Here is a 23,179-nt window from a genome sequence, read left to right on the forward strand (position 1 = left end):
CTGAACTTGATCTCAGACTGGAACTTACACCATCAGCTCCCCTGTTTCTCTGGCCCTCACACCTGGACTGGAACTATACCATTGGTTCTCTTGGATCTCCAACTTACCAACTGTATATATTGGGACTTCTCAGCCTCCATAATCACACAGGCCAATCTCGATAAGTAAAGAAATATATATATCTCCTATTGACTCTGTTTCTCTGGAGAACCCTGAACAATATACTTTTGTTTCTCTAATATGCAAACTCTCTTCATCTCTTTCTCAGAGTTTATTGCTATCATAACCTTATTGGCAGAGGAAACCAATGTATATCCTCAGGGAAGACTAAAGTGGCCTGCTTCCATAATTCCTTCTTTATTATATACAGTCATGCAACTTTTGCATTCTACCCCATAATATATCCAAGTTTATCATAATATAAAAAATATGTGTTAAATTTTTAAACATTTGTTTGTAATAGATTTTCCAGAAAGATTAAATGTGCTTATTTGATAGTTTACTCTTTTGCTTTGACTACTTCCAGCACACTCCTTAGAGGTAAGCACCAATGTTTGAGAAGTATAGTCTAATTTTCACTCATACTTATCTTAAAAGGTTATTTGTCATTCATAAAAGCCCTTTTTTGTCTAATTTCATAACATCTCTCTCTCTTTTGGTTTTATTTATATATTTTAAAAATTATAGGTAAATTAAATTTCATTCTTGGCTGTAGACTTTAATATAATGCTTGTTAAATTTTGCAACCAGAAAGTAAACTAACTTTGTCATTAACTCTACTTTCATCAGTAATTATATATGTCAACAAAAATGCAAGTTTAATAATGCAACTAATCATTTTAGACCTTCAATAATTAAAATTTATTTTTATTTTACATTTTTTGCTGTGAATTTTAAAGCAAAATAGTAAGGGCCTCACAGGGGCGATTCTTAGCTTAAATAAATAATGCACTAAACCAAGAGAGCTGGCCAGAAGTGTGCTGTATATTCTTTTAACCATATATATATGTTAGATAGAATTTGATGTGACTCCAAATTATATAACTGTAAATCATAAAGACAAAGACTTTGTCAATAAGCTTTTATAAGGTTAACAAGGGAAAACCTGCCCCCTTTCCTAACCCCACCAAACCATAAAGTTTTTAGTACAGGTAGAACACAAGCCATAAAGCATGCAAATAATGCATTATTATTGGGGTATTCATAAAACCTTTATACCCAGCTGAGTTGTCTTGAGTAAACCACAAGAGATTATACAAATATTGAATAAATATAATAATTTAAACGTGACTTTATTCTCTTCTTTACTGTAATTTTGTCCAGCTATATGGAAATGTCACAGAGCCTTTGTGTAATCTTTGGGATCCAAATCACAAAACAGAGAATTAATGTGATGGAGGAAAAACACACTTACAGTTTATCGTGAGTTTGATTCTTAACTCTGTGACTCATTTTCTGTTATCTTGGACTCATCATTTCACTCTCTTGACGTCACTTTCTTCATCTAAAAAATAAAGGATTTATTCTAGAATGATCATTTGAAAGTTTTCTTCCAAGTTTAAAGTTTTAAAAGTCCGTAAGAGTTTCTGCGTGCTTGGTTGGTTTTGAGGATTAAATAACTAATCGTTTTCATTTATGCAAGCTTAGCACAGGGCCTAGCACAGAGCAAGTTACCACAAAGTGAGTGTTCTGCACATCTTCCTATGGCTAATTTAGCCCATCTTATGCTACACAACTGTAAACCATAAAACGTTAGGCTTACCTTATACTTCTAATGTAATTCACTAGTTGTCATCAATATTTGGTCCTCCTTTCCCTCTGGGCATACTGAAGATTGCATGTTTTAGGCTTCTGTGTAAACCGTAGGTTGGATGAAAACACATGGCTAGTTCTGACCAAAGAAATGTAAGTAAAAGAAATGTGTATTACTTCTTGACTGAGGTAGGAAATGATCATGGACAGTTGTCCAGGCTTTTCTCACCCTGTACTGGGACGTCTTCGTTGGTGCAGGTGAAAAATGGTGATATCTGTGGCGGTCTGGGTCCCTGAGTGCTTGTGGGGACAGAGACCGCTCAGAATCCACATACGGTGTGCACTCCATAAATGAGAAATAAACTTTCTGTGAAACCACTGAACATTGTAGTTTTTTTTACCGCAACAGAACAGCCTATCCTGAGTAACTTGTTGCATGCCATTAAAATTAATTCACACCCTTCCTGAAGGGTATATTTAGTGCTACCTTTCTCAGAACCACTCAGATAAAGTTATTTATTCCTTTGCCTTCAAGCTCATCATTAAACCACAAACCAAGTTGGTTAATAATTAATATGTTTACCTCCTAAATACCTCCCACATAAGCCCTTTCCTCTCCAATTCCATCATTACTCCCCTGGTCCAGGCCATCATCTATTCTCACCAGATTATTGCTGTAGCCTCCTAGCTAGTCTCTCTGCCTCCAGATGACCCCACTCAGATCTCTCTTCATTTTACCTGTGGTTAAATCTATAGTGCAACTTTGTCTTACCAGCCTCCTTTAAAAAAACCTTTCCACTTTGGGAGACCGAGGCGGGAGGATCACAAGGTCAGGAGATTGAGACCATCCTGCCTAACACTGTGAAACCCTGTCTCTACTAAAAATAAAAAAAATAAATAAAAAAAAAAAAATTAACCAGGCATGGTGGCGGGCGCCTGTAGTCCCAGCTACACAGGAGGCTGAGGTTGGACAATGGCGTGAACCCAGGGTGTGGGTGGAGTTTGCAGTGAGCCGAGACCACGCGACTGCACTCCAGCCTGGGCAACAGAGCAAGACTCCGTCAAAAAAAAAAAAAACAAAAAACTTTCAAATGTCAAGAGTCAAAGCCTAGCAGTATAACATCTAAGTCCTTCCATGACTTGACCTGTTAATCTCTCTACTTTTATTTCCTCCCATTCTTTGCCTGGAAAGCTAACCTAAAGCAAATATTGAGTTGACTTTAGTTCCATGCCATGCCACGCTGATTCATACCTCTGGCATTGCTCAGGCTATCCCATCTAGCTAGAATGACCTCCCACTCAATCTCCATCTGCTTCACCGCTGCTCATTCTTCAAGATGCAGGTCTTAAACTTCACCCTTGAGGTGCCAGGTTGTGTTGTGCCCTGTATGTTGCTACACTTACTGTGTGTATACTGCTAAGGCTGCTGTTATTCTGGCATAAAGAAATTGTCTCTGAACATCTAGAGGCAAGGCTATGTACATCCTATATCTGTATTTCTCACCTGATGACACAATGCCTACTAGTGCTCTGTAAATATTGAGTGAACATTCCTTGTCTGAGGGTCACTACTCCTAGTACCCTAAACTTGCATTCCGCCCCCTGCTTCAGCCTTTATTTGCCCCTACTTTTGACATCACATTGCCTCCTCAACAGCACTCTTTCTGATTGTGCTTCCAGTCCAATTCCCTTGCTGAGAAGGAAACCTTGCCATAGCCATGCCCCTCAACATGGGCTAACCCTGCCTTGTTCCTGTGAATTCCCTTTCTTTGGGCTAAACTCTGTCCTAGTAAGAGGAGGAATCCTACCATGCTAAGAGAAGGAACCCTACCGTGAACAAAGGGATCACTTGTGATTCACAATGCAGCCCTCCTTCTGATGTTAAGTATTGCCTTTTTCTTAGACCTTCCTTCCCTTCTCCACCTCCTGGATTGAACTTTTCATGTCTAGCTCTAACCCTAAAAGACCGTAGTTCTAGCATCTGTTTTCCAAAGTAACACTCTCCTGCAACAGGGACAACCATTTTGCAGCTTCTTCTTGAGCTTCAGCACCCTACATAATACTTTTCACAAAGCACTTAGCAGGTTGGAGGCCCAGTTCTCCAACATTTTTCCATGTTTTTTGAGGGGTGGAGCAGGAAACAAAATCCATATATATGTAAAAACTTTAAGAAAACAATGTCAGTTTGGTTATAGGTGATATGATGATATGGTCCAGATTAAAAAGAAAGTTTCCAAAGCAGTGAAACACCAGTGTGTAGAGAAATTGAGATCAACTGCAATAGTATCTGCATCACACTTTTTCAAATTAATGTCTTCTTTAATCTGGACAATGTCACTATTTTCAGCTATTTCACACTAAAATTTTCATAAAGAGGAAATGGAAATTTTATAATTATTATAATTTTATAATTGAAATAAATTTATAATTAATTTTGTAATTATCATTCATTTTCCAGAAAGAAAGCCAAAGACAGCCAGTCACCATTGCTGCTACTGAGAAATGTCTGTGATGTTCTCAAGGATCATTGAGTGTGTTTTAAGGTTCACATGGAGCCCTTTCCAGAAACTAATATATTCCTCATCTGCACTTCATCAGCAACCATTCATGAAAGAAGGAGTCACTGGCCAGTATCAGGACTGCAAGAACAAATGCAAAAGCCCCAATTTCATGAACAGCAAACCTCTGAGACTCAAAAGGACCCTAACTTTATTTAATGCTCTGTTGTCGACCTCTTGAAAATTTTAATTTTGTACAAGGGACCCACATTTTCACTGCGCATTCAGTCATACAAATTCGCTCATCTTGGCTGAAGCAGTGATTATGAGTTTCTCCTGACACCTCCCATTAAAGTGTCATCGACCATTCACAAGTATCTTACAGTATATGAATCTGAGGGTATATGTGAAAAGTGAGAGAGTTAATTCTTCCTTAGCTATTTTCCTTGACCTTTCCAAAACTGCTAGGAATTGTGTAAGAGCTAGATAAAAAGAAGAAAAAAATGACCCAGGAAACAGAACTATGCTTATCAATATAATCTATGATACATATGAAGCTTTATGTGCTATTAAAACATTTAATCAGAAAAAAAGACAATTTCTAAGCTCAAATATTCCACCTGCTTAGAAAACCTACAGATGAAAAATTAAACAATCACCTCAATAGCAGTTAATGTGCTCCTCTTCCTTTGTAATCACAACTGGAAGTGTTAAAATTTTAGTTAATACACAAATGTAAAATTAAATTTAAACTATTTTATTTATAGTTCAGCAAACTGCAACCCAGTTACGAATTGTTGCATTGTAAAAAGTTGTACCTTTTTTACAATTAATTCATTGAGCCTTCCTTTTAGTAGCCTGGATCAGAACAATTCCATTTGTTATTCATTCAGATTTATGTAAATGTTCCACAGTGTTTTACCATTAAAGGACACTTAAAATGAAGGGCAATATTTGCTTCTCTCCTTTTCTAAGCAACTCTTTATTTCATGTATTATTTGAAGAGAGTTGTTATGATCAGCAGACAGGAGTTGGTGAAAACATAATTTTAAGTCTCAAATCGTGATCATATTCAGTCTTGTAAAGACTGCTAACCTTATTAATATCTCCAGTACGAAGTGAACTGTTATGCCTGAAGAGAAGCTTTCTTTAGTCTTTCTTACACTCTGAGAATCTAAGTATGATTAATAACTTAATTCAAAACATGACACAACTAACATATTCATTCATTCACATAGTCACTGACTCAAAAAGTACTAGTTTAGTTGTTGCTATGTGCAAAGCACTGACCTTAAGTATAGGAGATATGAAGATAGTTAAAAACAGACATGATTCCTAATCTAAAGTACAAGTCTAGTGGAAGATATAGCACTTAATGAAGTAATGATAAAAACAAAAGCAAATAGCATCTGTGGCAAGTAAAAGAGAGAGGTCCTCAGTGCTAGGAAACATAGAGGAAGTTAGATGGCATCTAAAGTAACATACTGAGTGGTGATCAATATTTTAATATATAAATGTAAGATATTTCTATAAATTAGTAAGATAAAGATTAAATAACCTCATATAATATTGGGTAGAATAGTTGAATAGGCAGTCCACAAAAAAAGAATATTTTCTTTTTATCAAAACAATTAATTTCAAAATTAATAAATAAAATATACAAACTACCTAACCTCATTTGTGATCAAGGAAACGCAAATAAAAACATATAGCATATATTGACATGACCAAGTTTTAGGAAGCAAGTAGAAAAATGGAAGCTCCCACTATGAGTGGAAGGTGAATTGGTAAAACTACGTTAGAGAGGATTTTGACAATATCTTTTAAAATTGACAATGTTTAAGCCCTCAACCCAGCTGTGGTACTCATAGGTATGTGTCCTAGGAAAGCTTGAGCATAAGCAAAATATAGAACAATGTTCACTGAAGCATTATTTATAATATAGAAAAGAAGATAATAATTAAATTATGCCATAATCATATAATACATAGCAATTAAAGAAAATAAACCAAGTCGACATGGATAAGTCTACAAAAGACATAATGTTAAAGTAGCTGACTTTATGTAAACTTTATGAATCCATGTATACAAGTTGCAAATATAGTGAAACATTATACACTTAACACACACACATTCAGCAATCTCTCACTATCCAAATTTTTGCTATTCAAATTTAGGAATTGATGAGATCTGGTACATTTCTTCATAAATCTCTCTCTGTCTAAACTGTCATTACTTGCTATTTGAAATTCAGAAACCAAATAGATTTAGATAATATGCTATTCTTTGCTCCATAACCCTGTATCCAAATTCAGAGAGAGATTATAATTGCATAGAGAGGGGAACTTTACATATAAAATAATTGATGGGAATCTGCTAGATTCAAAACAGTGGTTGATTTCTAGTTAAGAGGGAAGATAACGAAATCATAACTTAGTAACTTTCAGTGTTTCTGTAATACATTCAATGTTTTTAAAAATTCTGGAACAATTTAACAAAATGTTTAATTTGATAAACAATGTGTAAATGACATTTGTGCTATTTTATATATATACACATATACAATTTCTTTACGTTTAAAATAATTTAGAATTTGAAAAAACTGTAATGAAATCATTCAGATATGAGGTGAGTTAAAAATATTGCAGATGGAATAGCATACGCAACGACTAGTGGCAGGACAGAACATGGCACATGCAAGAAACTTAACCAACTCGTCTGCTACAGAGGGGAGAGACCAATGAGGGCAGGGATGTGAAAAGGTTCTAGGGCCTATTAGGATCTGATGGCTTCATTCTAAGAGCAAAGTGAAACCAATAGAGAACCTCAGATATGTGTCTATGGAGGTTAGGGATAGTTGTAAGATTTACATTTTAAAAGGATTTAGTATCATTGCAGTGTAAGAAATGAATGAGAATGGAGCCGGGGGAGTGAGTGAGTGTTTGAAAGGCATTGCAGTACTCTAGATGATTAAGAAAAATAATGAGTAGGACATATAAAATTAGCATAAAAGACTGACTAAGATATAGATGTCAATCTTGACACCCTAATATACTTACTGGAAGACGTAGAGAATTACACAAATAGTAAATGGGTCTGATCAACAGATTTGAGTATTCTTGAATCTAAAGTGGGAAATCATTACCACAAATAGTCACTGGAGCATATTATTAGTCCCTTAATCTCAAAAGGAAAGATATAGTATAAGGCAATGCCTTCTGCAGAGAAGATCTGAACCAGAAAGTATCAGCTGATAATTATTATATTGTTTTATTTAGATCTCTATGGACTCCAAAATAAAGAAATATCTGATCTTTAAAGGTATTGGATCTTATCACTGAAGTCTCAAATCAAATATCACCTCCTCTAAGAGATTTCCTGGACAACTACTCATGTAACACCAACTTCATATTTACTCTGTGAAATCATCACATGTAATAATCTTGACCCCCTAGTAAAATACAAGTTCTGTGAGGGCAGGAGCATCATGTGTTTTTAAATGCTCCACCTCAGTACCTAGAGCAGAGTAAGTACGCAGTAAATACCTGTTAAAGGTATGAGTGAATAATTTCACAGGTGCAAGAGAAGAGAGCATAACAGAAAGATTTTACTTATTTATGCCCCTAAATTTTGAGAAAAACTAAACAAAAACAAAGAGAAAAAGACTGAGTAATGCCTTTCAATATATTTATAGATTCTTTCTTCAAAAGAGCTCACCTTTTCAGAGACATCAGCCTTATTATCCATTACACATCAACATGTACATTGGCATTTGGTATGGAAATTCCATATGTATGTAGTCCACCTCATAAATTTTGGTGTCATGCTTTACAATTAATAAATATTTACTATCGCCATTGTCTACTTCAAAAGCTGAGGAGCACATTTAAGGCTCCTCGGGAGACGTAAATATTTCATGTTAAGCATTCTATGTGACAAGTACAAAATATAACAACAAAATTTAACGGGTGGAGCACATTTAACATAATCAATCATGTCCTAAGGCAAGTATTACAAATAAAATGGATGAGTTCAACATTTCTGGGTCAAATATAATTGCCACTGTGTACTTACATATTTGCTAACAGTAGAGCAAATAGAAACAGAAGGTCTAAAACATATTTTAATAAAATACAACACTGTGAAGATAAAATTATTAAATTTATCATACCATGCATATTGAGAAGTAATTTTTTAAAGAGTAGGCTCTATCAAAGTATCTGAATAATTGCTGAGTGTAACTACACATTCAGAAATTCCCTACTGGTCAATAAAAGCCCCAAATTTACAGATTTCTTAATGTGTTGTCTGAAGGGACTATGCTGCAGTAATATGTAACCCTAAAATCTCAGTGGTTTAATATAACAGAAGTTTATTCCTCATACATGTTAAGTTCATATGGGTCCAGATCACTTCCTAGGGCACCTGTCCTCCATCTAGTGACTCAGGGACCCACGATGTTTAATCCTATAATTCTGACATCTCAGAATATAGTGTCAACAATTCCCACATGCAAGGAAAGAAAAATACTAGCTGATCACTAAGAGGCTTTTAATTCCATTAGGCTGGCAGTGGTATGTATCACTTAAACACACATTTGATTGGCCAGAACTAATTTTGCATGATCCTGCCTAACTACAAGGTGTTGGCAAGTGTAACCTTTTGGGTGCTTGGGGAAAAAATTGAGAACCATGCTTGATTTTTTTAAAACTCTAAAACTCTTCATAATTAGAATAATAACATATATAAACCCATCACAGATTAAGCCAAATAGATTTCCCATTTAAAATATATATTCTGTATAATCAGGGAAAATTATCATTCAAGAGTTTACAGAATACAGATGGCAAGAAACAGTTCTAACATCTAATTTGATGTATGATAGAATTTAGTTGGCAGATGTGGGAATTACTTTCCAAAAGAACATTTGGTCAGCATCAAATTGTAACCATATAAGCAGGCTTTTACTTTGTGTCACAACTAAATCAATCTTCCCCACAAATTTTTAACATCACTCATTGAGTCCAAGAGGAAATTTCCAGTGAGATGTAGAAAGACAATCAAGAAAAAGATCTCAGGGGTAGAACTCAAGCTATCATATTATTAAATATACTAAAATTAAGTTAGATTAAAAAACAAGTTTATTAAAGCAATGAAAAGGAAAATTAGTTTGACAAATCCAAAATAGATTCTAGGAATTAGGCATATCTCTATTTTCAACATTATTTTCTCTCTTTAAAATGGATTTTCTCCTCAAATATCCTAGGAAAGTTTTAAAAATTGATAATAATTATTCATTTTTCATCAGAAAAAAAGGAATCCTTAGCAAACATTAAACATAACTGTAGAGCAGAAAATTCAAATTGCAGAAAGTGACTCAAGTATTTATTTGACTTTTATATTTTAATCTGAACATTTAATTTGAGCTTGTGATGTTAATGAATTCCAAAATACAGATACCACGTTTATTCTTTCCACTTAAAAACTAATCATTTTTAGAGTACAGTAAATGTCATTAATTTTACAATTCTCCATTTAAAATATACTTTTATTTTTATAATACTTTCAAGGTATTATATTTCTGCACATTTAAACCTACTCAATTGAATTTATCTCATGCATTTTTTCATGTTGATGATATTAATTACAATTTATTTGCCAGGCATGGTAGCTCATGCCCATAATCCCAGCACTGTGGGGCACTGAGGTGGGAAGATCACTTGATACCAGGAGTTTGAGATCAGCCTGGGTAACACAGCAAGACACCTATCTGTATTCTAAAAAAATGAAATAAAATAAAAATAATTACAGATTATGGCTTTCTGACCTTTACCAACAATTGTTGTCTGAGTTTTGCTTTCTACTACATTCCTGGCAGACATGTGAGAATAAACTGTGCTCTCTTAGAAATAGGTGGTTTGAATAATATTACTTTAACAAATCTATTGATCAAACAATAAAAATTTGAGAAAAAGCACTTACAGTGGTTTTTGAACCAGTCAAATAGAGAAGACAAACTATACAAAAAAGTATACAAAACACTAATAAAAATAATAATAGACAATGAAGTTTAGTTGATAATCAGTGTACATATAACCCTATAAATAGAGAATACACAACTTTTTAGTTACATGAAACAATTTTTAAGATGTATTATTTATTTGTCACAAAGAAAAACCTCAGTGAATCCAAACAATACAAAGCATGTGAACACAAGTTTTATACTACAGTGCAGTAGGTCTAGAAGTTAATAACACAAATATAGATGAAGAATAAGGAAACTACAAAATCATATTTAATTCACTTAACCAACCAATTAGCAATATAATGAAAGTAATATATTAGTATACTATTTATAAATATAATAGTTTCTAACATATTTTAACAGAAGAGATTAAAATAAATGGGAGAATAATTGGGGAAGATTTTTAAATTTATAAATTTTTGGTATCCATGAGATTATATATTAATATTTTATATCTTAATCTAATTGATTTTCTGAAAAAAACAATTCCCATAAGTATCTCAAGAATTAGAAAATCAAATCAAGTCAGACCAAGGACAATAAATGAACCAGAAAACCTAAGAGATAAATATCTCTGAAATAATATCTTTACTCTACAACTTACTGGCAGATTCAGACAAATATTGAACATTGGATATTTCTCACCTCTTACAATCTCTTTTAGAAGATATAGTTGGATTAAATTTTATGTATTCCTCATGACATAAAAAATAGACAAAGTTAGCACAAAGAAAATGTTATAGAACATAAATCATATTTTAAAATCCCAAATGGAATTGATTAACTTATTAAAAATTTATCCACCCCAGACAAATAAGGTTTCTCCCAGAAATGCCAAAATATTTTTGTATATATCATAACACTAATAAGTCCTAAATGAAAACGTATATGATCATCTTGTAAGATGCCCAAAAGTTATTTGATGAAACTTAATTAACCATCATTCCAGAAAAGACTCTTAAAACAGCAATAGGTGAGCACTCCCTGAAAAACACTATAGAATGAACAAACCACTACACACTTATGGACAAGTATTAGAGGCATTTTCAATACTATGTTTCTTAAAGTATCATAATAAATGTGCCTACTGTGCTAATTACTTTTTAACCTCATTCTAGCCAATGCAATAAGACAAGAAACAAAAGATGTAAATATTGTAAAGTCAAAATTATCATTATGCTTAAGATTGATGGTCTATCTAGAAAACCAAAGAAAAAACTACTAAAATACAATCAGAATTTAAAAGCAAACTTATTAAGGTAATGAACACAAAAACTAATTTGCCAATCCAAAATACATCTAATAAACGAGGAGTAACAATTCAAAAAAATATAATTAAGAAGAAAACTAAAAAGTAGAAAATGAACAAAAATATGTGAATAATGTATAGAGAAAAGTATCAAATTTTTCTAAGAAATATAAAACCAGGTTTGACTATATAAAGAGATATAGAAATTGCTAGATGGGAATAATGAGTGTTATGAATATGGTAATTTCCTCCAATTTAACATAATTCCAATTAAAATCCTCATTAAATCAGTTTGAACTTGATAAAAATCACATTTTACAAAATGATTATGTAAAACAGAAGAATTTTGAAAAAACAAGTCATAAAAGGAAATAAGGATCAAATTAGATTCCCATGAATTCATCCACATATCTCATAAAAAGAATGTAGTTAAAGCTTATAATTAAAATGGGCCTGGCAAGCCAACCAAAAAATGTTCTAAGATCTTTCAATTCATCCATTTTGTAGCAACTTGGTTTACTTCTGGGAAATGTTAGTTGCTTAAAGAGAAGCATTAACAAAATAGCATGTAATGAAGAGAAACAGGTTTAGAATTTCATTAATACGTACAGAGACTTTAAGGACCTGCCCACAGAAATGAAATTTTAAACCAAACATAAGTTTTTTAATTTAAAAAATTTACATTCTTTTACCAAGAAAAAAATATGTTTTTTTCTCTGTAAATGAGATTATTTTTAGAGACTATTGCTTAATGGTTTGTTTCCAGTTTAATGTGATTTTAATCTTTACCTCTCATTTGAAATAAACTTAACATAAGCTTTCAAATCAACATTTAGGTTATGTATAATATTTATTACATACATGATTTTAATTTGAAAAAATAAAATAATATTTAAAGGCTTGTATCTACATATTTGGCATTCATTGCTCTTACCTCACTAATTCCAAAACTTAGGAGAGGCAGCCACTTTCCAATCTTACTTATTTCTTTGTAACGCTGAAATGAAGCCAATACAATCTTGTTATATTTGCACTTTTTGAATTTTATATATTTCTAATCTTTACATTCTAATATTTTCTGTTTTACATTTAGTTGCTACATTGTTTCATATGTATTAATCTATAATATCTTCTTCATTTGTACTTTTAATGTATTTATTGTCCTTTCTTAATCCCTTCAGTGCTTTTAATTATACATTGACAATAACTGTACCATTTTTATTTTCTTTGGATTTCAAATGTCTGTTAACTTTTTTGTCCACTCCTTTGTTTTACATTTCATTTTTATAAGAGTATTATTATTTTAAGAGTATTCCTTGAAAACAGGATGTATTTGGGTTTTGTTTTCTATTTCAATTTGTGTCTCTTTCTCTTTTGGATATTTTCCATTCTATTCATTCTAACTTACTCTATTAATTATTTTAGATTTTATTTTCTCCTTAGCCTATTTCTTGGATGATTATTCTATTGCTTTACATTCTAGGTTTCTCATGATTAGATTGAAGATTTTGTAATTTTTCCTTTCTATTGTTATTCCTCTCATTATTTTCTTTAATATACACATAATGATTATATTATTTGTAAACTGGACACCAGAATTCACTGCCTCTCTCACCATAGTATTCTAATTCCCATCTTCTTTTGCTTTACTCCTTTCTCCTATAGAATAAAACCTTTAAAATAGATTTATACCCCTCTTTATGATTCTTCTCATGATACATGAGACCTTTGGAACATTTTAATCTCCTTCTTCTCTAAACTCCAACTGGCAGGTTTTGCAGGGGTAGTTTGTAATTAGAATTTCTCTCACAGAATGTCTCTTCTGGTTTACATAATCTTATTTAGCACTTGTGATATATATTTTCAGGTGGTTTATCCTTAATCACTACACTTCTGTCTCTGTACTGATATCTGCATTCATACCTGTGGCTCTCCTGAGGTTTCTGTTCATGCCTTTTAATTAGAATCTTTCCTCTGACTTCAGATGCTGAGGGCAACTTCCATTTGTCCATTTGCAGGATCTTTTCTATTCCCTCTAGGCACATGGTAGAATCTATACTTCTCACCTTTTTGAAGTTCAGTGGGACCCTGACACTGGTCTAGCCACCAAGCTCTTAGCAGAAGTGGACTGTCATTTGTTTCTGCTGTGATATCCTCTGGTTCTCTCTTGTCAGGTACACTTATATGAGTCTCAGCAATGATCCTAACCTGATATGACTTATACTAATTTTTCTTTGAATCACTAATCATAAGTCCCAGAAAGCACTGCTTTTGGTGTACTTGGATTTTCTCAAATGAAGACATTAATTCAGGTATCCAAATATCTCCTCAGGCATTCTATTTCATTGGGTTTGTGTCTAGATGTTTCTACCTGATTGTCCTCTCTCTGCTAGGCCTCTCAGGTGGGTGGCTAATTTTCCATGTCAGCTCAATTGAGTGTAGATCTCATTGTTAAAATATCCTAAATGATGGGACTCCTACAGGCCTATAAGTGATAAAAGGTAAAGTGTCATTCACCGACCCTCCTCCATCTCAAAGCCACAGACATCTGTAGAAACAAGCTGTTCTCCAGCCTCCCCTACTCTCATAGCTTCTTGTGTAGGGAGGGTCAGCCCATTGACTCAACTGTCCCCCAGTTTCCTGGGAATATGCAATACCTGCTACACCTAACACAGCTCATTGCCATGCTGCCCCTTGGGACCACAACTGGCTTAAGCAAAGCTTTTCCTGTGATCTGCTGCTCTCAGGGTCCCATCCCTGGTCTCACATTTCACTGTCCAGGATTGGTCAAAGAGAACAGAGCCCCACATCAGGACACTACAAAGCCTGACTTAAGCCAGAGTCTTCATACACAGAGACCTCGTGCATATGGGGTTGTCTAATGATCTCAGGAAGGCATGTAGCTTGAGCCTGAGAGTAGAGGAGAAAAAGAGGAGGGGAGGAGGGAACCGACTCCAGACTATCAATTCTAATATTCTCTCCCCTAATGGCTTCCACCTCCATTACTATTTTCTTTTGGTATTCACTATTTTGCTAACTAAAATACTTAAAATTTGTATATCTCTATCATTTTTTGGTAGACTCTATTGGCTTCCTGTTTTAGTAGTTGAAGTTTAAAATCTCTTATTTCATCATCATCACTCCCGAATTCCCCTGTCACAGCATTGAAATATTGCTGTATTATAATGTTTTATTGAACATTAATCAATTTTTATATAATTGTGACCTTGTAAATCTTGTTTATTTACTGCTACGCCAAATAGTTTACATTTCCTTCTCAATACAACTTTTTTTTCCTTAGAGTACATTTCTGCCCTTTTAAATGTTCTTTGTTATTGCATGTATCTATTATTGGCATTTGTCCAAATGTTCCATGAAAGCTGTTAAATACTTAGTAATAATTTTCCAGAATACCCAAGTACTTCAGGAAACTTCTGGAAGTTATTTCAACAGCCTTCTAATAACTTTCTTTTATATGAAGGATTATTTATTTCTGGGTTTGAAAGACAGTTGTTGCCCTGGAATTTTACTTCCTCACCCTCCTGTATTGGAAAGCCTTTTCCCTAGATAGCACACTTGCTCTGTGAGAGTGTAGGCTTATCATTTATTTTTCTTATGTGTCTCTAGCACCTTCCTAAGGCAGATTGCATAAGAACTAAATTATTGAACCCTTCCATATTTAAGGTTACGTTTATTCTACTCTCGCAACTGTCTGACGATAGTATGACAGGATGAAAACCATCTTTTCTTAGAATATTAGAGAATTCAAGAACTTTGAGATGAATGACATTTTTGTATTTTCTATCATTTGTAACCAACTTCTTTCAGCCTCTCACATAACCTTATGGATCTCTTAGAAATGTCTCTTTAATTCCAGTGTGCTAAAATTACACAGTGATATGCCTTGCTATGAGCTTCTTTTCTGTTTTATTCATTCTACTGGACATTTAGTGGACACTTGATTTGAGGACAGGTATCTTTCACATCTGAGGAATTTCTTATATTATTTATTTAATACCATTTTCTTATTTTTTCTATTCTGTTTTTACTACAACTCCTATCATTTGCAAGCATATACTTGCAAAAACTTTCATTCCCATCTCCCATGATGCTAAATGGTCAATTTGGTGAATGCTAGAGGGCACTTAAGCTGGGGAATCAATAATTTTTATTATGGGAAATGATACAAGTTAGAATATCAGGAAACAGTCAAAACATAAAATTATTAAGCTATGGGTAAAACTTAATGTAATTGTATGAATATCAGGGCTAGTTAGTTAACCTTAGGATTTAAAGCTCAAATAACATAAATAAAAATAAATATATTATGATGCATGTTGTTATAATCAGGCCTAAAGGATACACAGAATGAGAAGAATGATTAATAATAATAGATAATATATAATACATTTCTTTATATGTATCATTTATTTGAATTCATATAGTCATTTTAAAGATGAGAATATCAAAGAGGGAAGAATTTGGACCAGCTGCATGTGCATGAGTAAGCAATGGAACAGAGACTGTCACCTGGGTGTGATGGAATAAAAGACCCAGCCCCACACACCTCTGCCTGTCAGCTTTCCTGTTTGTTGTAGTCCAGTAGTTTCTGTCATCTGGGAATGAACTTATGAATAAAGTAATATTTCATCGTCATTACATGACAGAAAGACAGCAGTCTGTTGATATTTTAAGCTTGCTCTAGTCATCAAATATAGTGTAAAAGGAAGTACACTTTCAAAATGAGATGATTCAATGAATTAATTTGAATAGCTTGGTGCCTCCCCATCAGCCTGAACCTTCCAATGGGAAAGGTGGAGAACTATTTTTTTTTTTTTTAGCTCATGCAATTGGTATTTCTTCTTTCCTTCCTTCCTTCTTCTAACATATTTTCTAGGAATGCATTCCTTATGTATTACGGGGAATGTAAAATGGATAAGATAATGAATCCTGCCCTCAAAGAACTTAAAAGACTATGAAGTATCAACTGTCATGATGAGGGTTCGGAGAAGGTGACATGACTCCTGGCTGAAAGTCCTTTGTGGAAGTATGTAGAGCTGGGCCTAGAGAAGGGCACACAGAACTTTCAGTATAGCAGAAGCACACAGAGACTGAAGGAAGATCAAAGAAAAATTATGACTGGGAAGCCGGCTGGACTCAGATGCTGGAAACCCTAGTACAAAAAGCAAGACATTTTTATCTCAGTCTATGAGTCAAGATCCTACAAACTTTTTTGACCTAACACACTCGATTAGTAAAAGAGTAAACAAAACATTTAAAATTAGAGTAAAAACAGTAGCAAAATAAAATTTTGGAAGTCATTTTTTAAAATAACAGTGTGTGTGCAGTATATATTAATCATTACAGATATAACTATAACAATTATTAGCTAATATTTATAGGCAAATATCCACTTAGGGTGAAGGTCATTACTAAAAACAGTAGATATAAACCTACATTCCAAATAGTCTCCTAAATCATTTTTAAAATTATTTGGCAACTTCTCGTTATGTTATATAGGAACATTCTTGTTTTTGTCTTGTAGCAAGTCTGGCAGAATGCCTGTGAACAAAATGGAAAGCACCAACGCCACCATTTTCACCTGAATTTACATTATTTGATTCTTGTTGCCTGCAAGGTCTTTCTATGAATATTTTAATTTCCTCATATAAATTTGTGAAAGTTCAGATAGTTAAAACTAGATAATGTAATTGATTACTTAGTCTGGCACAAATAAACTATATGTAGAAATATGCTGACAGCAAGGGAAAAAGAAAAAGGAAAGGAAGGCTCTACTGTCCCCCTCTGTCCAATGCGCCACTTTCATTCTTTCTTCAAGATAATTTTTGTATTGTGCATGATGTATAACCTACCAACCTACCAATAAATGGACCACATCTGTATATTTGTGTTAATCAGTATATAACATGATTAGTAAAGTTTTGTTTCCTATGTTTTAGATTGAAAACTATAATAATATGATGTTTTAGTATTTCTTCTTGTGCCTCAATGAATCATCTTGAAAATACCCAGAGTGCAAATATTCATACTCGAAGAAAATTTCTATAGGTACAGAAGAACCACGTGAAGAATATTGTGCAGAAGACAGAGTCAAGCTATGGTTGAAGTAGTGAGCGAACAGCAGATTATCCACAGATCCTTAGTAAGAACAGGAGTGATATGGGAAGTGATAGACTACTGTCAGAATTTAATTCAGGGATGTTGTGTCCAAATCCAGTGATGGTTTGATATATTTACAAAACAGACTGGCAATATTTCATCATATTTACCTCACATTTTTAAACACTGCTATAACTACTAATTATATTTACCTAATTATTTATCTAACTTTTCTCATCCAGATAATAAATAATTCTTCAGGTAGCATTAAAAATGTAACTATCAAGTGTAAAAATGAGACAAATAATGTCAAATCAACTTGGTATCTGATAGTGACGATTCTTACAGGTAGGGATTGTAGGTAAAGTAGTAATTCTTAAACTATTTTGTTAACTAATAGCAGTTACTTCTAATTGCTAAAGCAATCTGTGTGTTGTCATACATAGCGTTAAATGAAAGTACAATCTTTTAAGCCGTAATTTGAATGTGCATTTTTCTCTTATAATCAAATGGAGATCCTTTGAGTTATAATGAAGAGAATAGCTGACAAAATGTAGCTTAAAGCAGTAGTTCTTAAACTTTGGCATACATCAGAACTCCCAGAGGGTTTGTGAAATCACAGAATGCTTTGTCAACCTCCAGATTTTCTGATTCAGTAATCTAAGTTGGGGCCCAAGCATTCTGTTTTCTAACAAACGTCTGATGTTGCTGGTCTAGGAACTTAAATAAACAAGTATTCTGGAGGTGAGTGGTTTTACTGTTGGCTACTTCAGCAGCAAAATGGTTTTATCAGTGCCCAATGTGCCTGCCATCATTCCTATCTTCTATTTTCATGGCTTTGCCCTATTGTCACAGAATGGCTGCTGTAGCTCCTCACATCATGTGTTCATATATCCACCCCTCAAAGGCAGGCAATGTGGATGAGCTTCTTCTCTCATTTATCATAAAAGAAAACTTTTCTTCATAGCCTCAAACAGTCCTTTCCTCTTAGCTCCCATAAACCAGGATTTGATCAATATAATTGCCCAGCTTTAAGGGAAATAAACTAAGACTGGAGTTTAAGGTTTTCCATGCCAAGTTGGCTAACAACCTTCAGTATGAAAATGAGTTTTCTAGAAAAACCATAAAACACACTCATAAAGTGGTGGAAAAGAGTATCAGTCTAATTAAATAAATGCAAATTTTGTAAATTTACCTCAAGCCTTATGAAATAAAGCAGCCCTAACGTCTGAAAACACAAGGGCTTTGAGATAAAAGAGTCATAACTGCTATTAAGTGACTTTCCACAACATTTGGTACTTTGGCTCACACCTTGAAATAGACATAAGAAATTTGCCTGGCAACAGTTCGCCATATTTAACTCAAGAAGTTGGCTAAATTTAAGAGAATAGAGTGCTGCTATTCAGAACTGGCTGCATACTTTGCAAGGTCCAGTGCAATATAAAAATGCAGACCCCTTGTTCAAAAATTATTAAGAATTTCAAGATGGCAACAGTGGTGAACTAAGCATGGGGCTCTTCTTAAATCAGGGTACTGTGTGCTGCACAATTCAGTCACCTATGAATTGATCTTGCTGTTACACCTTCTTAACTTCCCTAGGTGCTTTTAAAAATTCCAGATTCTTATCATTTCCTTACGCATTTTTTTATTTTTCTTACAACAGTAAAGAAAATGAGGACCATGCTACTTTTCTAAACAAAGAATCTTCTCTTAGTTATAAATCATCCCACTCTCTAGTACGTGGCAGAAGTGCAGATGACTTTGTTTAAGTAGTAACAGTTTTCCATCCCACTGCATATAGATAGACAGATGAATACATAGATGGATGGAGTGAGTGACTCAGCAGGTAGTAAGGTTTTGTCAGTTTGAGATAACAGAGTGTGCATTTATAGAAAGTGAAGATTTTGAACCTAGAATCAAAGAAAAAAACTGAGAAGATTTATCTGCATTTGAAGTGTGAATATCAATGAGGGTCATCAGTTATTCTGAGAGTTACAGAGCAGACTTTTAAAAGTTAAAGCACTCCACCTCCATGTCAAGTTCAATGCAGGAGCAAATTTTATCAGTCTGGTGTCCTTGTAGCATCAAAGGAATATCCTGCCTGTTCCCCCTTGTAGTGCCCGAAACGGAGCACACTTTGGCTTTGTAGGGAAGATGAAATGCTGGCCTGATAAATCACCTGCCAATTGAATCGATGTAGATGGTTAATGTAGCTAAGTTGAGAGGGGAGGATCTGAAAGGGAAGACGTTGAGAGAAGAGGGATTTGGCAACTACACAAATAACCCTCCTTTACTAAGGCATTCTTTGCTTTCGGGGGAAAAAAAAAAGATACAGCAGTGAGCTCTTTTAAGTGCATTTATTCTTCTCACCTCTTCCTTAAACTACATCCGTGGAGATATTTTTTCTATAAATTCCAATTTGCATATCTAGTGGGCTTCCTTAAGATGAAGTAGCTCCTATCCACCATACCAGCTTATACTGTCTGTCTGTTTTTGAGAATGAATGAAACTACCCTACTTTGGTGCATCTCTTACTTCACAGTACTAAACAAAACATTGATTATGCCATCTGAGTAGTTATAATATTCCTGACAAATATTATGATAAAATACATTAAATAACTTGTTAGATTATAACTCCATTGTAGAAAAAAAAAATAGATTTCCAGTCATTTTGACTGAGTGAATACTTTTTCATTTCAAATATGGCTAATTTTATTTGTTAAAGTTTCTCTGGAGGAGTTGAGTTGCTATGTGCAGCTCCAAATTGGCAGCAGTTGAATTAAAACAGAAGTCATTGTATCTGCTATGTAGAAAAGTCAAGGCTCCCTGGACAGCTGGTGAAACTGGAGAGGTTGTCAGCTGATCAATCTGACCAGGATTAACAACCACAATTGTTTGGATTTGCTTTTTCTGTCCCTTGATGACACGGAAACATGAAGTTTAAAAATTCATTGTCTTTTCCTGTACGAGCTGGTGACAATATTCTATAACCGGATAAATGCCAACGTCACCATTTCTAAAACTTACTTTAATGTTTGGCATTATAGCTTTGGGGAACTCTGAAATGTTCAAGTACAGAAAAATCCAGGGTATCTTAAGAATGACTGCAATCTTATAAATGTATAATTGGGAAAGGTTTTAAGATAGGTTATGATTTAATCTGTTTTCTCAGTGACATAGTTTAATGCCAGTACACAGAGTCTTCTTTGCGATTAAAGCTATACATATTCTGGGAGGAACTCATGAGCTGTTCTGTGTCATGGAAACTCCAAAGGAGGCCAACAGGTGGCCCTACTTTATGCCACCTTGACGTCAGCTAATACAACTTCTAAGAGGTAATGGTTTGTGTATATTTTTAAGATAATATTGGAAATTAGGTCTGGAAAACTAGACTGAACAAACTGTTGAGCTTAGTTTTCATCCTCAAATAGCATGAGAGGGAGAAAGCTATATTTTATTTTTTGTTCAGAATGAGGATTTTGAAAGACATCATTCAGTAATATGAATGATTTTTTAGGAGATGTCATTCAAGAAACATTCTTTGAATATCTACTACGTGCAACAAAATGACGTTGATTTTGTAGAAATGAATTAATTAATTCTTATCCTTAACGACCTAGCTGAGAATAGAAACATAAATTTAAAAAATGAGAAGTGCATCACCTTTGAAATTACCTAAATTATGTAAACTGAGAAATACTTCTAGACTAGTACTAAGTAGAAGAAACTACAAAGAATGTATCACAATTATATTTAACTCCAGAACAAATATTAACATTAGGGAAATACAAGAAAAAAAATGCTCACTGAAAAAAGAAACCTACACAATTTGGAAAAACAAAGATGATCTAGAGAAACATAAACTATGGATTAGGGAATGCTTCATTGTAGTTAAAATATGATCCCATAGGTTTAAGCTGTTGACAGAAAGTCAAGTAAAGAAACATGAGTTAACTGATTTACACAATGGTTTCAAAATTTCCAAATCAAAAAGAGGAAAAAAATACATATATAGTGGATATTTACATTATGAGATATTTTCTAGCCAAATTAAAAAAATCCTTAAAGAATCTTATTTACATATGGACTTATAAGTGTTTGTAGTTTATAACGTAAAAGCATGATCTTAAGAAAAATTACATCATCTAAAATCTCACAGGCTTTTCTTTATACTACTCTCTTGACTTCTCCAAACTTTATGAAAGGGCCAATGTGTCTGTTGAGAGAATTACTTGTTTCTCATTCTGTAGACTTAAATTGGATTTAATCATCACTTCATATATAACACATCCCTTTCCCCTTCATCCCTCCACCACACACATACTCTAAATTTAATTAAAATAACTGAAATGAAACTAGAGATAATTTGTTTTTTAAATAGACTGCCACATGCTCCATTTACATAAAACCCATTAGTTTGCATTAAATACAAATTAGCTGCTGATATGAATTAAATCACGTATAAATAGTTCAGAATAGCCGCAGAACCAGGCATTTTAATTAATATAACTGTTAACCAGATTTATTTGTAAGGTAATCAAGACTCTTACTCATTTATTCTTTAGTACAATAGGCCAGGCAACACTGGCTGTCCCGGCTATCGTTTCTACATGAATACAAATCCAGGAGGAAGATTGATTAGATTCTCAGACTTCAAAGTGTGTAAATGATCAAAGCTTGCCAGTTTAGAAATGATGACACCTTGGATGAAGAAACCTCTCAAATAATTAACTCATATTTATACAGTTTACTGATCAGCTAAAGTACCCAAATTTTTGTCCTCCTTCCACACTTAGTCATGCTTTAATTTAAAACAAGATAAAGTTTGAAATGATTTTCCTTTGTTGCTATTCCTATTTTGACTTTTTCATGCATCACTAATAAGTATTTCAAATTTAATAATAACTTTCCAAACCAATTAGAATTTAGAGTTTAGCAAAAGTGCCTTATCCAGACTCTTTTTGTTACAAGTAACTGAACCTCAAAGTGACTTAATACACATAGATTCACATACATAGGTGCACAGAAATGAAAACAGACAGGCTGACTTCAGGCACAGCTGGACCCAACGCTCTAATTGGATCACCAGAATGACTGTGGTTCTTACCATGTCTAGGATCATTTTCTTCTATAGTTTCTATTCTTGGCAGGCTCTGTTGTCATGGTAGAAAAATAGCTTCCCAGCTGTTTCTAGCTAAATACAGTCTCTCAACAACCCCAATTCTTTCCCAATCATTTCAATGAACTCTCACAAAATGAGTTGTATTTGCCTAGATCAGTTATGTCTCTGCCTATAGCAATCACTATGGAAAAAAGAACAGAATGCTCTGATTGGTGTGAGTTACATGCTTACCTCAAGCTGGGAGAAGGGCCAGCCCCATATGAATCACAGGAATTAAGAGTATGGGTGGAATGTTTTGATAAGATAGAAAGTTTATTGTTTTCCTAGATAAAGGGTGGAGGAAGGAAATTGACATGGCCAATGTAGAAAAAGGAACAGCTCTCCACTAGGTGTTGTAATCTTTGCTTTGAT

General features: G+C 33.8%; 1 long non-coding RNA gene across 1 annotated transcript in view; it reads right to left on the minus strand.

Annotated features, from left to right (window-relative positions):
- LOC135971136 (uncharacterized) overlaps positions 1 to 22,930 on the minus strand; it is a 79,403-nt gene extending 56,473 nt beyond the window's left edge. Inside the window, exons 1-2 of the long non-coding RNA XR_010587217.1 lie at positions 22,754 to 22,930; positions 1,415 to 1,504 (exon numbers count right to left, since the gene is read on the minus strand). This is a non-coding gene — a long non-coding RNA (uncharacterized lncRNA). The remainder of the gene's footprint in view (positions 1 to 1,414; positions 1,505 to 22,753) is intronic.
- Positions 22,931 to 23,179: the final 249 nt, after the last annotated feature.

The sequence above is a fragment of the Macaca fascicularis genome, chromosome 6 (assembly GCF_037993035.2).
Source record: "Macaca fascicularis isolate 582-1 chromosome 6, T2T-MFA8v1.1".
In the NCBI taxonomy this organism is placed as follows: domain Eukaryota; kingdom Metazoa; phylum Chordata; class Mammalia; order Primates; family Cercopithecidae; genus Macaca; species Macaca fascicularis.